This window comes from Colletes latitarsis, chromosome 8 (assembly GCF_051014445.1).
Source record: "Colletes latitarsis isolate SP2378_abdomen chromosome 8, iyColLati1, whole genome shotgun sequence".
Classification (NCBI taxonomy): Eukaryota; Metazoa; Arthropoda; class Insecta; order Hymenoptera; family Colletidae; genus Colletes; species Colletes latitarsis.
Genome location: NC_135141.1, coordinates 23,420,697 through 23,436,626, shown reverse-complemented (window position 1 = coordinate 23,436,626; position 15,930 = coordinate 23,420,697). Strand labels below are relative to the sequence as shown.

General features: G+C 44.6%; 1 protein-coding gene across 4 annotated transcripts in view; it reads left to right on the top strand.

Moving 5' to 3' along the window:
* Window positions 1–15,930, top strand: part of LOC143344287 (beta-1,4-N-acetylgalactosaminyltransferase bre-4) — a 64,086-nt gene that overhangs the window by 12,713 nt on the left and 35,443 nt on the right. Inside the window, exons 1-2 of one of the 4 annotated variants that reach the window (XM_076770185.1) lie at window positions 2,777–3,458; window positions 7,523–7,566. The exons of 1 other annotated variant lie outside the window; for it this stretch is intronic. The gene's annotated coding sequence lies outside the window, so the exon portion shown is untranslated. Of the gene's footprint in view, window positions 1–2,776; window positions 3,459–7,522; window positions 7,567–15,930 lie in introns of those variants that run through there. 2 more of the 4 variants (XM_076770188.1, XM_076770184.1) reach the window with 2 other exon arrangements.

Here is a 15,930-nt window from a genome sequence, read left to right as displayed (position 1 = left end):
AACAGAGATAATTTAGCGGTACGTGCAAAGTTCGCTGCGCGACGAACAGCTTTGAAACAACAAAGTCGCTCTACGTGTCACGCACGTCGTTTCGGAGCGCAGGGGGTTACCACGGGCCAAGTAACTTACCCTGTATCGAGGGAATATAAATTTGTAGGCATCGTCGCCCGAAGGGATTACGTATCAAGTAATTATTCGATGAAAAGGGAGAGCACAGCTCAGAAGGTGGATACGTTTTGGTGGGATCCCGTGTTTGGGTAATATAGTTTGCTCGTTAAACATCCCGTAGCTTCCAGGGGTGTTCGGGGTAACGGAATATTCTACGCAACCGCTTAAGTTCGTTTCGAAATTATCGGGAGAACGGGGGACACGGTACGTTAACCAATTACGTCCGCCGTGTGTCTAGCGGTCATTAGAGAAGTTACGGGAATGAAAATTCCGTAACGTCGAACGGGAACGGAAGTAACCGGTGCCAGCAGCTCGATTCAAAGCGACGGGGACGCCGAATTCCATTGTCTTTCATGGAAACCGAGCGGCAAGAGGCTCTCCTCTGTCTTTCCTTTTCATACTTAACACCCTGGTCATGCATAACGCAACGAGCGGACGAACCGGACGCGAACCGACGCTCAGGTTGACATCACCCGTGAGAACAACGACTAAGACGGTTCGTGCGAACTCTGAGCATCGCTCGGAGATAACCACGAGCGTTTAGCCGCGTTAATTAAACCGGGAATATAATTGCGCGTAGAAGGAACGACGAGATTCGACTCGATACGCGAATGCAAGCCTGGGAAAAATTACACAGAGTCTTCGGAGCGTTAGATCTCACCTCTCTGGGAGAGATTTATCTTGGAACCCTCGGTGTCTTCACAAAATCGCCGAGAACGTATGCGTTTCGTTAATTACGCGATAACGCGATGACGGAATAACGAGCGATTCGACGCGGAATTCATTACGGAACGACGAAAATGCACGTTTTCACGGATCGACATTTTCCCTCGATATCTGGGATTTTGTTCAAGCTGAAATATCTAGGAGAGGTGATTAGGTCTTCGTTTCGAGTTCTATAAATTCTATAAATATTATAATTTGGGTAACTTTGACGTTGTTTGACGTATGCTTTACAGTCATTTGTGGTCAGTTGTGCGTCAGCGGGTCAGGAAATTTACTTGTCCGCGTATAAAACGATCTAGCCAATAGCAACTATGTATATTTTCGTACTGCGACTTTGCCTCGTTACGGAAATATCCGATAATGTATGGCCTGCAGAAAAGCTTGCGCAACGCGTCTAATTTGTTCGATCGTTTCAACGCGTTTGACAGCCACGCCAGTTTTTTCTGTTTAGATCCTCGACGATTTTTCAAATTATCGCCTAACAAATACCAATGTCCAGCAGTTCCATGCCGCGTTTGTTATTCCAACGTCAATTATTTAACAATTCACGCGTATCGAGCAACACTGGCAACGATATCGATTCCAAAACCGAGTATCCGTGCAAACAAAGTTTTACTCTGCATCTGGTGATCGTTATCAACGCCAATTGATCAATTTGAACGATGAATTGGAGCGAACGAGACCTTTTACTGGCCAAGGAAACCGTCAGGCCATGCTGTTGCACGACAACGCTCGGCAACACGTTGCCCATACGGCGAAGGACGTCATCTTCAGCTTGAGCAACTTTTTTCGCACGCGATCTGTTTTTTAAATTCAACTCCGTCTTATTACCACGTGTTCCCACTGCTTCGACATTCATTCACCGACTCTTGTCGGCGACTTCGTCGAGACCGTAAAACTTTTACCGCTACGAATTCTATGCAGATTTTTAGAATTTTTACTCGTCGAGAATAATTTAAAATTTTCCGCAGCCTCGGTCCGCGAACAGGTCGACGGTCCCATCGACTCGCGTGCGTTTCGTTCGGCCGGACACGGCGATGTTTATCAAAATTTAGGTTTCGGGCGAGCTTATACTTTCCATTCCGTTCCCTTGCTCATTTGAATATTGCGCAGGAAATGCAATGAAATTCACCAGACCGAAGATATCGCGTGTCCCGTGCATTGTGCGCTCGTTGGACTCCAATTTCGTTTCTGTGACCAAAAACCGGGTGTCCCGCGCGAGCTCGCGCTTCGACGCCCACCGTCGCCATCTTTTTTCGCGAAACCGCGCCGGCAAGATTTCACCAGAAAAAGCAAACAACCTTTCGTCGGTGGTTTGCGACGATTTCTAGGGTTATCGCCGACAACAACGACAGTTCGCGCCACTGGTGGTTCGGCCACTCTTCGACCAATTAAGATTAGAGCAATTCCGGTTTAATCGATGTATTTTCCCGCCGAACGAACGAGAAATATTTACGCGACGTGGCTGTGCGAATGACACAGATTTGTGTTTATATTACACCGTTGAAACGAAGACAGATTATACAGTGTAATTATTTCACAAAAAAAGAACACGTAGATCTAGCAAAAAGAAGTTTAAAAATAAACGACGCTATGACTAATTCGAAGTTGCATAGATCCCGTACTGGAGGAGTTTCGTTTTGCTCCGGGGAATCTGCGAGCGACCTAAAATTCCTAGAATAATGATCGCATTGAACTCCATTTACCCGTAACCTTCGTTCGTAAGTGTTATCGTCGTTGCATCTGGATCGTTTAATTAAAAAGCCTATTGACTCCGGTCGCGTCGGCGAGGACCAATGTAGAGAGACGGTGCTCGCGGCCCGGCCAATCACGCCTCCCGTCATTGACTCGCGAGCGACGTCGCGCTCGCGTCGACTCACGGCCGGTCACCTCTCGCCAGTCTTTGCCGAGACGCCGCGCGATACGCGTCCCTGTTCGTATCCGGTGCTGCGATCCTCCTCGTTTCGTACAACAGACTTTCGATATTGTCAGCAATTTCCGGTACCGTTCGGAGCCCGACCATTCCACGGAGAACGTCTTTCGATCCGTGTTTACCGAATAAAGAAAAAAAGAGTATCGAACGTAGGGCAGACTCGCAGGGGTGATATCGTCGGTGAATGCAACGTGCTGCAACGGTGCGGTGAATGTCGAGTGAATGGTCACGAGTTCGCGGGGCGACAGGGAAGGCTTTCGCGAGACGTGCGCGCGAAAACCGGTTGCGTTGAGAAGGTCAGTTACTGGATCGGTGTCAGGAAACGCTCGTCCGTCCGTTTTGAAGGGCTGATCCTGTCGACTGTCGCCCTCCGTCGAAGAGGAGACGCGAAAAGGCAGGCGCGTTCGCATCTGCACGCACGTCCGCGTTCGAACAGGTCCCGGTTGAAACGTCAAAGGCCAAGGTTGCTGCTTTCGCGCGGCCTTTGTTCCGCCCGGAGAAGATGGAATGAGAGGAAAGAAAGCGAGAAAGAGGGGAGCCAAGTAGTATCTAGCACGTGGGCGAGCACGGAACCACCGAACGATCGACTGACTCTCTCGTTGACGGAAAGAACGGAGGGAAAGTGGAAAAGGTGAGCGTTATGCAACACCGATTTAAGGGGAACTGGCATCGGCTCTGCGCCTACCGGTTCTTTTTTACCTCTTTCCCTAGTCGAACACCTGTCGGGACCGAGTTCCACTCGTTCCGCTCCATCGCTGGTTCTTCTTTCGCGCTATTGCGTACGCTATTTTTTATGTAAATGTTGGTCTCGATTTACACTGTACCAAACGTGGATCGTGGTATCGCAATTTAGTCACGGAAGAAACATGCCTCGATACGTATATCCGTTGCACAATCTTACAACGAGTCAGAAAATTATTCTTACATTAGTACATACGCGATACTATCGAATTTAATTAGTGTGTTTGAATTATCGCTGTTCGTATAACTGGTTAATTTCCTTCCGTGTTCCACGCTACCGTACATCTGTATCGTAGAAAAGGGAAGAAACACGTAAACACGTTTGGAAATAAAATTTCGACTTGAGGTCGAGCGAATGGATTCGGTATATGAATCGAGCCCAAAGTATTTACAGGAATCGGGATAGGCGTTATCGAGCGTACGAGTATTTCCAGAAGAGATTCGCGTCTCGTCCGAGTCTCGTTTCTAGATAAGTTTATAGCCAGGGTGAGTGATGTTGGTTATTAGAATAGTTTGATTTATCGTAACGTTGTCATTGACTTGTCGCATTAGCTCGGGTGGCAGCAGGTCGAAGTGTCGTAAATTGTCACGCCCCCAAGAAGTGTCACGGTACGACGATGTCTGTGAACGTGTACCCTGGTCGATGCTGGTGTTCGTGGGCTGCGCGATAACGTGCCCGTGGTATTAAGAGTTCATCTCGCGAATTGTTTTTTATCATCGCGGAAACCTCACCGCGAACGATAGATACACCGACCGACGGATCGTTAACGATTTGTCACAGTTCTGATACCGGCCGAAATACCCTGTTTGGTACGCGAAACGTAGATTTCGCTCGAATATCGCGCTCGCAACAGGCGTCTGTTTCACGTTCGTATGACGCCCAGCGTCCATTCGCGCGATCCGAATTTTTTCGATTGGCCATTCGATCGAAAATCGAAATCGTCATATTTTTACGAGCGTCGGAATTATCTCTAGAAATTGAAAACTGTCATGGCGGTCGACGCGTTAAACGCGCGCAGACATATATGCATAGCTCTGTTTTCTTGCAACTGACCAAGTTCGTCGGGTAATGGCTGGAATTAGTCACAGACGTTCTCGTCGACTCGTAACAAGTTTTTCCATTAGTCTTTGCTCGTAGACAAGCACAGTCCCTCATTATCAATGACACGTAACAATGGGTTGAATAGTAATCGTCGAAGCGATTCGATACAGCTGCTACTGTCATTGGTAATTTTCTATTTACGCGGAAATCCCAGCACAATGTTGCTTTTGGTTATCAGTTACCGCCAATAATCGATACGTTGCTTCGATCGGGTCTACTTTTGTTCGAAGCTAATTAATCTCGAAATTATTTTAACTCTCCGTGGTGTTCGCGTCGCGGGAAATAAAATGCGTTTTCATTTAACTCGGTCGCGTTTCTGTTCGTTTAAACATTCGAGGACGGCCTCGTCTTTTTGTTCGAGAACGCGAATTCATCCGACGGCGAGCTTTCATTTGCGTATCTCCGAACGGTTTTTTTTTGTTATCTTTCGTCGCGTATATATCTTTCTTTTTGCGCTCGGTTCGCAGGATGTGAAACGTGTTTCAAGAATGGGAACTCTTTCAATTTCATTTGCACGGTTTTGTTAAACATTTCGCTACTCTGCTTTCCAGCGATTCAACATCTTCGCGCGTGTAAATACGCGCTTTTGAGACTCGTTTCGTTGTGCGTTTGAATCCTGGTATTAAAACTCACGCTATAAATCGTGGCTCGACGCGTTTTAAATAAATTCTAAATCACGTTTTCGATTAAATCCTTCGCAGTTTAAACTGCGGCTATTTCCCTCGAATATTTTGGTATGCGGAAATTTGTAAACATTCTTTCTCAGAACATTGTTTAGTTTGAATTTCAATCTCGTGCCAGTGAAACGAGTGGAAAGAACGCGAACGGGTATGGGTCGACGGAAGCTTTAGGGGTTGAGAATTAATCCACCGCCCAACGAAGCCTTTGCTGTCTCGTCATTAGTCTCTTTGCGTTCTCTTTCGTCGATCGTTGGCTATTTTTCTTCGTCTCGTACTGTTCGATTGGATTTATTCGACTCGATCAATCGTAATTAATGCGTACAATAGGACGTATCTCTCGACACGTAGTATGTTCGTGAATTAGTATTAATTTTACACGCGAGAATTAAATTCTTATAACGCGCATGATCTATCCCGGTCGACCGTTTCCTGTTTCGCCGTTCGAATCGTAGATATCTGACCGAATTGCGCGCGGTAAATCGCGTTCGAATAAAACAATTGGCCGCATTACGGATGCATCGTGTTATTCAGTGCCCGAAGGATGGACAATTTCTCTTTCGAGTTTCTGTGCGCGCTGCGGATCGCGACGGAAATATTTCTCCTCTTTGCCAAGGACAGATTTGTATCGAAACGATTCCCAATATCGGGACTTTGTTCGTTTCATTGTTCGACATAGACAGGGTAAGCATATACCCGATTGGTTTAAAGGTCGATCGATTTTCGACTTGGACTTGCTCCAAATTCGGGCTACCGTGAAATCGCTTTTACCGCCATACGTAGAATGCACTCGACTTTCGCGTATTGTACAGTAGATTTTACTCGTTTCGAGCGGGAGCTATGCAAATTGCATTTCCCGTATAGCAAAGATATTTCTCGCGGAAAATTGTTCCGCATGATGCAACGACGATCCGTCAAATTCTCGTTAATTCTTCGTAGAAACGTTCAGCCTTCGCAATTCGCTTTATATATTTTTATTCTTTAAAAAATGTCCCTAAAAAATTACCGAATCTTTCGATGAACGCGTTTTTCATCAGCTCGATAGATCCTTCGCCCGCGAAACTTGAACCTCGTGCACGAAATTCGAAGCGAAACAGAGTTTCGTAACTTTATTACGGTTCTTTGTGGCGTTCCACGTCGTACTTTTCCCGCCGCGAACGAATATAAAAGGAAATTTTAAACGGAACAGAGAGACCACTGACGGAACACAGATCCTACGAGCAAAAATATGCACTAATAAATACTCCGTATCTCTTGACTTTTTTAACGTATCTTTTAAATTAAAAAATTATCGTCTGTTGCGATCGACGAGTATTTGGATCGGTTCCGTCGTTGCTCGCAGGGGATGCTAAATGGCGGCGTCCATCGCAGATAGAGCCGTATTTCCTACCACCATTGATATTTTTGCGGTGTTTTGTCTACCCTAGCGGCAAACGTACTTCACCTCTGGCATTATCCAGTTCATATCCGGTATATTATGCTGCATATCCTGCAGCCCGCGAATTCGTATAGCGATTAAAGAGAGGTGGCCTCTTTGCTTCCCCTCGTTCGCCTGTGCGTCAAGGGTCAAGTAATTATCTACACAGATTCAATGACGACCTACAAATTATCATAGTTAAAGGCCTTAATTGCTCGGAGACCGCGGCACGTTTCCGGTTGCGTTTTACAAATTCCTCGATCGAGGTAAATCGAGACGTTAAAAGTTAAAAGTTAATCGTAATTTCGCTTTGTTTTCTTCGCCGTATTTTACCTAACACAAAAAATATAGGCCGTGTTGTTGTTTCGTCGTGAAGCGTAATAACGAAGCGATCAATGTTCAAGGTGCACCATCGATCGTTTGAATTCGTATCAGTTCTTGCGTTTATCGGTCGACGAGTAATGTCTTTCGAGTCGATATTCTATCCACAGGACTGGTATTATTTTAGTTTTCACTCGTCTCTGATCGTTGATTCATGAGTAATGGAAATAATAATTTCAGGTGAGGATAAGTGTTTCAACTTATCTTTACTTTATCTTTAATAGTCTATTATTCTCTTCGACCGGTTTATTATCATATATCCACCGACGCGAGAAGTTTAATGGTTGATCGATGAATCGTTCATAAATATGTATTATACCGACTTGGAGAAGCAGATGGAGCGACAGATAATAGTTCTTTTTTATTTTGTATTTCAGATCTAAGAGGAATATCCCGTCGACGGCGTCGTTGTATCTTCGCCGTAAGTTGCACAAAGAAATATAACGCTTTGATTCGATTCGACATGCGACAGCATCGGCACGCGACCAGTTGATTATCTGATTCCTCGATGAACCGATCCACTCTCTAAATTGCTTTTCATTAAAAGTGAACGCCAATGTCCTTGGTGTTCTATCGAGAAGTCTTCCATTACGGGAAAGCTGCTTAAAATTTTATCGCCCACTAATGTCGGCATAGTAGAAAAGTTCTTAGCTCGCGCGAGTTCGTGGCAAAGAAAGTCCGATAAGTTCATCCCCGTGGAAAAGAATTTTAGTAGTTTCCGGCGAATCCCAGTTTCTTTATTAATCCAGGATCTCGACTCCGATGGGTACAGAATACTTGATAAAAATTTCATCCGACAAATGGCAGATGTTTTAAATATTCCATCTTGACACCCTCTTCGTCGGATACATCTAATTCATATTACACCAGTTTTACTGAATTTCTACTGAATACTATTTCTAATAATACAATTTACAGATACGATTTACCCTTCTCCGTCAGTGGACTGTTAAGGAAAGAACGATGGCTGCTTTGTCGTTGTTTTATGTTAATTTACACTTGGACTCGGAAGATAGCGTGTTCGCAATTACTTTTCCTATCATCGAATTGCATTATAATCCGCGATGACACGTTACAAACTCCGAACAATCAACGTCGATTTATTCCTCCCCGTTCATCTAATTTTAACGCATCACGCACGCCGTGTTTCCGGCGATGCACACGTTGATAATCTTGATTTCTTTCCGCCAACACTCCGTACAGACACCTAATATTGGTTTCGACTTTATTATAGGATCCGCGATTCACTCCTGTTCGCATCGTTAACGCCTGTGCAATTGTCGTGACCGTACTCGCAGGATACATACAATTTACGATAATGTCGTAGTTTCGTCGAGTCCTGGCGTAACTCGAATTCTCTTCCACGATTGTTGTCGCGTCACGCTTCGGGAGTACGCGACGGAAAAAGCATCCTTGCGTTCGCACGATCTGTCTTTCGTTGTCTGCTTTGCGGTACACTGTGGGACGAAAAACGTGTTTTTGCTCAGAAACGGGTGGTATTTTTAAATAACCAAAGGGTCGAAAACTGCAATTCTTATTATTCTAGCGACGGTATCTGCCCGAGCGACACTCGAGAACATAATTTGTACTTAAATTTCGTTTGCGGGATGAATAGCTTCCGCGACACGGAGATGTAAAATTGGTCTATGCCAGCGTGCCACTTGCTTCGGCTCTTCTCCCGTTAGACGTTCTCGGAGGACGCTTCTCGAGCCACGACTGTTCATGACTCGAACATTTATGCAAATAAGTTGACCCATATTGCTTTCTTCGTATCGGCCACACGTGCACAATTATTTCTAGTTGCCAGTCTGCAGGTAACACGGCGCGTATTGCACGGCGGTATTAAATTCTGCGCGTTAATATCTATAGTTACTCCCACTCATACTCGTACGAGTATAACACAATGTAATAAACAAGTTTCTTTTAATTTATAGTGAATTTGGGTATACACCAGAAGTTGGCTATCCTTATTAGACCGGAGCAATAACGTTGTGCAAGCATAATAGTCGCGTTCGACGAGCAGAGTCAGATGCAAGAAGCAGATTTGTTTGCGTTTGTCTGGTCGTTTGGCGGTCTGCCCGACATCGAACCGAAACCTATCGAACCTCGTGCGAGCATTCTGTGTTTTCGTTCGCAGACCTCGCGTGGATATGCTTAACGAGAACGGGAGAGAACGTGAAACGGTACTCCGTTCCGAGACTTGTGTTCTTCCCGTGCTGGAGGTTCGCGTCGCGATGCTAGAAACGCCCTCGAGGTTTCTACATACCGTGGTAACCGCGCCACGACCCTGAGAAACAAATTGCACGTCCGACCTAGCTTCGTGCCACGCTTGTGTACGCAAGTTAATCCAATCCGCGGTAACTTTATTCCCCGGAGAAACTTCGCGACCTCTTCGAACTAATTGCGAGCTGACCCTCTCGAGTCGCTGGCAAACAGAGTCAGACGGTTGTGTACGCACAGAGCACGGCTGCACTTTGAATCGCCATAATTCCCCGCGGTATTCTTACCTTCTTAAACAGTTTGAACGAGCTTCGTCTTGCCCGTATTACCCCCCCGGAGTTGTCCTTATCGACCGACAATTGCGGTCAGTCCCCGCGAATTTGTAGCAACGGATCGAAGACTGTTCGAAAGACGTTGGGAGCGAACTGTTGGAAAATCCGTTTCGTGGCGAGCCGCCGTTTCGCTCGGCGACAAGAACGCCTTGCTTTATCGTAGCTGTGGTTTCACCGTTTCCGCTTCGTTACGGTTGCCCGGCCAATTCGATAAAAGTCTGCTTGTCGTAACGAGCAGAAACTCTGTTTATAATACAGTTTATTGTAAAAAGATACGCTAACCAACAGGGCGAGGTTTTAGTCGCAAGAGAACTCAATTCTTGTTAATCGTTTGCATCGGTTAGACGAAGCGTTTCGTTTAAACGTACTTGGGGCAACCCACTTAACGCGATGTTTTTCGCAGCTAAAAGAGAAACGTGCCATTTCTCGCGGCTAAAAGCAAATCCAGTTACTCTTGGCGGCAAACTACCAAAACTTGTACCGGTCTTCGCAGCGAGAAAGTATCGCATCCTTCGTCTCCGTAAATGAAAATTTGCTGCTTTCAGCGAACACTCATCGACGCTGCTCGTATTACCTCGGATTGCCAGGTATAGGAGAACAAACGCATAAAATTTTGCGGACGGCCGCTAGAGCCGTAACTTACGCAATTTCCCCTTCTTCTCGCGAAATTGTTGAAAATTTATCGGTCTGTATTTTCCCGGTAGTAGCTGCCCTAACGAGCTCATATTTATCCCGACGATGTTAACAGCGCTCGTGCTAAAACCAGCCTTACAACATCGATCTTCTCGTTCTATCTCATCGAGCTAAATTTTAACACCGGTGCTTCGAAACGGTGTCCTGCGACACACATTGTATCCGTTTCCATGAAACGAAACACGCCCCTGGTCGAAAGTCTATCTTATCGCGTTGTATCGTGTATTATTTGAGGGGCTATCAAGTATCATTAAACTGGGCGTAGCTGACAAGTCTCGTAACTTCGGTTAATAGCCATTATTTATTACTCTGAATGTTCATAATCATGAATATTTTAGTTCGGCAATGCTCGATACGAGAAATTGAAGAAAAAATGGAAAAGGGAGGTCGATATTACGACACGAATGCTCGCTTTTCATGCTGGATTACACGCTAAATTGCTGCTAGTTCGTGTCAGCGAAAATAGTGTATTGTTCGGTTTGTGTGCAGCGCGTTGCAAAAAAGAAAGCGCTCGTTCGTTGGTCATTTACATTGTTTGCTCGCAATTAGAGAAATCTTGGCGGCAGTTAATTGAGACTCCCGACTGTCTGAGCCACCTGACCTAACTTCGGAGTAACTTTTGGAAAGGACCTTATTATATCCGGCATTCACCGACTGCTCTCGCACGCCCACTACTCCATTTTGCCCGATCGGTCAAAGTTTCTCGAACGCGATCCAGTCGAATTTATTAGCGCTAACATTTAGTCGTTCGTATATAAATTAACTCACCCCTGTATTATTAGGCTATCTAAGAGTAGCGCTGGCTTCGTCATTTGCGTCTATATTTGAGTTCCAAGTGCAACATGTACGCAGTAGTTCCCATGCGGGTTACCTAACCGCGGGAAATTTATTAATAGTATCTTTTGATGAGATCATAAGATTTTCAAAGGTATTCTAGGTGTTCTACGAAGGTTTACGTAAACTCGATTTTTGATACACGGAGAATCGGGTTCGCCGATATCGCGATCAGAAATTTAATAGGAGAAATCGAGCGTTCGTTGGAAAAAAATTCTTCGATTCGCATCGCCGAGCAAGCATTGGTATTACACTGTCTCAAAAGGCAACAGTTGTAACAAAGGTCCCAGTAAAAATCTTTACAGTGAGTTATTTTTAGAACTTTCTGCGTGTAAAATCGTGTAAAAGGAGGGTGTACTAGTAAAGGGAAAGGAATTTTTGTGATAAACTGATAGAATCGTTCGAAAAAGGGAACATGGAAACTCTGAAAATTCAGGTCCAATCTCGGTCCGGTAACGATAAGAGAGAAATCCTGAAAGGGTTTCGAGTAGAAGTCGTCGATTCATCGACCGTGGCATTGGTGGTTCCGGCGGGAGCCGGTTTAACTAATATACATGTAAATACGAGCAGCAGCCTGAAAGGGTATGAATGTCGGGAACGGTGTTTAACGCGAGCGTGGCGGAGGGAAGCCTCGAGGAATCCCAATTACTCGAAAGAATGGAACGGGACAAGGTCTTTTCAGCGAGATCTCCTTTTCAGCCTGTCATTTTTCGACCTCCGACGAGAATTCGTGCGTCGGAGCTCGCAGGAAAAGGCAGCTCGAAGAAAGGGTTGCGGTTGGCTGGGAGGGAAAAGGGGAAAAAGGGAAAAGGGAAAAGGGAAAAGGGATCCTACCAAGAGGAGAGACGTCGTGCATTTTAATTCGTGGGCTCTTGAATCCCCCCCTATTCCAGCAGCATCGTTCCCGTTTCCACTCGTGTCCTCCTCGCCCTTCGTTCTATATCTTCTTTAGGTTTCCTGCCCTTCAGGAAAAGTTTACAAAACGAGTGTCGGCGTGGCTCTGGAGCACTCGACTGTCTGCAGTTTTCCTCCCAGCGGCGAGGCCTCCATTTTTCCTTCCTCGCGCCTTTATTCTTATCCCCAGTTTCATTTCCGTTCTTGCGCCTTTTATCTCAATATTGTTGTACTTTCTGCCTCCCCGTAATTCTCCGGTTATCAGGCTCTCTTCCCGCTAACGAGCTTAATTCCCGAATCGCGAAAGCCTCTTTGCGGTTCCCGTTCGTTTCTTTTTCCTTTCGCGCGCGTTCCCGCGGGAGACTTTCCTCCGCGTCGATGATTCCGGAAACGAGAGTCGTATCGTCCCTACTCGCGTTCGGTTTACCGTCCACGTTTACCGTCTTTACGTTTACGGCCCTTTTATTTCTTTGTCGTCGCCTTGTAATTCCAACGAGAAATTGAGCGTCCTTTCGCCCCCGAAGCACCGTCGTCTTTCATCAAGTGGACCAATTTCTTTTATCAGCGTCTCGATGTATTCACCGTCTCGTCCTCGCGGGTCGAAAGTTTCACAGAACTTTCCGTACTTCCATTCTGAAATTCGTTAAAGCGATTCCGCCGGCTGGAGACCGCCCCCGGGCATATTCCGACATCTCTCGGTTTAATGATTTCTCGACTCTCCGTATTTTTCTTCCGCGCTTATAAGGACTGCATTTTTTCCAGAAAAGTTCACGACGCCCGTCCCCTCGATTTCGGTCGACTCGCTTGACAGCAGCAACTTTTATTTCCGCGGAAGAGAAACGACGGAAACCGATACTCCGTCCGCCCGGATCCTTTTCCTCGGGTTCTTATTTCGTTGACCAAAAAGAAAAGCTCCAACGGACGGAGAAATCGCACCAAGGAAAATAGGATTCCTTCGTTTCGCCTTTCTGTCTCGCTCCTTCTCCCTTTTACTCGGAGAATCCGTTAGCGATCCTGAAATTCGAGTTAAACGGCACGAAAGTTTATGCGACCTTCTGAAAACACGAATAATTAAGTTCTGCCGTGGTCCTACAAAAGACACGTAAATATAAACGTTCCAATGTTCATATTGCGTATCAAAATGTTACCTCTTAATGTGCTTTCTGTTAACTGATATCTAACTGTACCTCTGTGAAATTGAATACGACAATCTTGACGAGCACTTTCGAAGAACATTGCTGTTTAATTCGCTAGTAACCGCAATTGCATTCAACGCGGTAGCAAAATTCATTCACCGTTAATTCTATTTTGCGCTTCGTGAAGACGCTTCTAGAGAATTTAACCCCGTCGTTCTTTTCAAGCCCGAAAGATATCGCGTTAATTGGTTCCCTTTATTTACGCGTGCCAACGGTTCTTTTATTCTATTTCCGTTTCTTACCGCGAAGAGCCTGTTTCGAATCGAAAAGATCATTTGAAAAATACCGAGAGGAGAATCTGCTCGCAAATTGTTTCGAAACAAAAAGTGCGACTAAAACGCGTCGACGGGATCGTTGCGGCGCATTCTCTTTTTCGCGTAAATTGGATCAACGTTCGACCGAGCGTGTCTTGCGATTCGTATCTTGGTGCTTTTCGCTTTTTCAATTAAGCCTGGGCTAATTGCATTTATTGGCGAAATATGCGCGATTCGGGGGTACGCGAGGCAATTCTTTCCCCACCGTGGTTCGTTCGAACGAATTTAATTTCAGATGGTACGCCGTCGCGCGCTGCGAAAGTGGTATAAATTCAAGGAAACGTCTCCCGAACGTGCGCGTTGTTTCCCATCGAGCGGGGTAAACTGCAAAGGCTGGCTGCAATTCCGCGAGATTTATGATATTCGAAGCGCTGTACGTCGTGCATCACGCGTCCACTGTAAAGCGCGAAATTGCGAAATGTCTCTCTTTCGGATTTCGCGATGCCCATCTTCCGGGGGGGATGGGGGGGCCGACTTATTCTTCATCGAGATAAACATCAGACCTCGCGGGAAATACATGAATGTTTGGACGGGTGTGTTTTTTTTCAACCGATAACGCCCACGCGTTCGGAACACGATCTCCCCGCACAACACAGTGGTACATTGTCGTTCCTCTTAATAATACAGCGACTCACACAATTGATCAAATGTCTTCTCAATGTAATGGTTATTGTAATTGTAACAAGAGAGATGATTAGAATAAGAACAAAAGATATGTATGAAGTATTATCTTACAAATCTATAAGATATAAAGTGATTTTTCATAAAAAAGTATAGCTAAACATAATATTACAACTTGATCAAATATGAGAATCAAATCAAATATTTCTCCTGTGTCGGTTATTAATACTTTGTATAGCTTCCTTTTGCTTTTATTACTGCTTTGATACTTGGCATACTGTCTACGAGATTTCTGTATTGTTCCCTTTGAATATTCTGCCACGAAGACTACTTCTTGAACCAGGTTCAAAATTAGCTACAGATCTTTCAAGTAAACCCCATAGATGTTCTATGTTCAGGTCGGGCGATTGTGGAGGCCAATCAAGAACTTGAAAGCCTCGAATTGCTAACCATTGTTTTGTACTGTTTGTTTTATGTTAGGGGTCGTTGTCGTGCTGAAAAATCACGCCCGGTATAGTTTTACCCCATTTTTTTAAGCTTCTTAATAAACTATTTTCTAAAATTTTTATGTATGACTTAGCAGTCATTGTCCCTTCAATTTTGTCAATACAACCAAAGCCTTCACTAGCCATACAGCCCCAAATCATTATATGACCACCTCTAAATTTGACAGTCGGATGAATATGATGTGACTGCAGTTGTTGTCCAGGACTTCCCCATGTCCATTCTCGACCATCCCATCCGAAGCAATCAATTTTAGTTTCCTCAGGCCATATTACTTTGCTCAGCTTCCGTAAAATTCTCATACTTTTTGGCAAATTCCATGTGCGACGTATTGTCTCAGCACTGATATTTTATATCGCATTACGTATGTAAATGCTGTTTCATTTTTACGACATTATCAATACTGCCATTGCGTATTTTTCGAATTATTAATCGCTTTGTAGTAGAGGTCTACTTTTTATTAGGTCCACTTTTATTTTTCAATAAAGTTCCACTGAAATTTTGTACATTGCACCTTCTTCGCAATTTCACGGTGTGAATATCTAAATTGCAATAAGAAATATGTTCTTGAAACGCGTGAAGTTTATTTTAATACATTTAGAAACATAAACACTACTTGTATATTTACACACAGTAGAGTTAACAAATATCGATCATAATTAAAAATTTATTAATACTAATTTAAAACTGATCAAATGCAATATTGCTCTTACTTTTCAAATAATGTATGCTTAGATCTATCGAGACGTATAAACTGGCGAGAACTAAGAGTTCAGTACCCAAGCTACCAAATGACAGATTACTTGTTTTGAGTATTCCAAACAATTGATCAGTTATGTGAGTCGCTGTATTAAAATACTTATTACGTCCTTGGTCTATTAGAAAACCTTATTTAGCACGTTGAATGTCAGACAATTGGAAACTATTTAATTGCAATTGCGACTGGACCGGTGATTTTCACGGAAATCAATTTTCCATGCATTTTCAGTAATCGTACGTCACGACTCCGTATTCTTCGTTTCGTCGAGCGTATTTTCACGTCGAATTCTTCGCGGAATCATTGTGTTTTTCGCCGCCTGCATTATTTCGATTCGCGCTGACTCGTCTCAAGAGTTATCGAATGGAATGCCTCCGTCTGGTTTATTCATTCCGATGAATTCGCGAATGAATGCGCGAA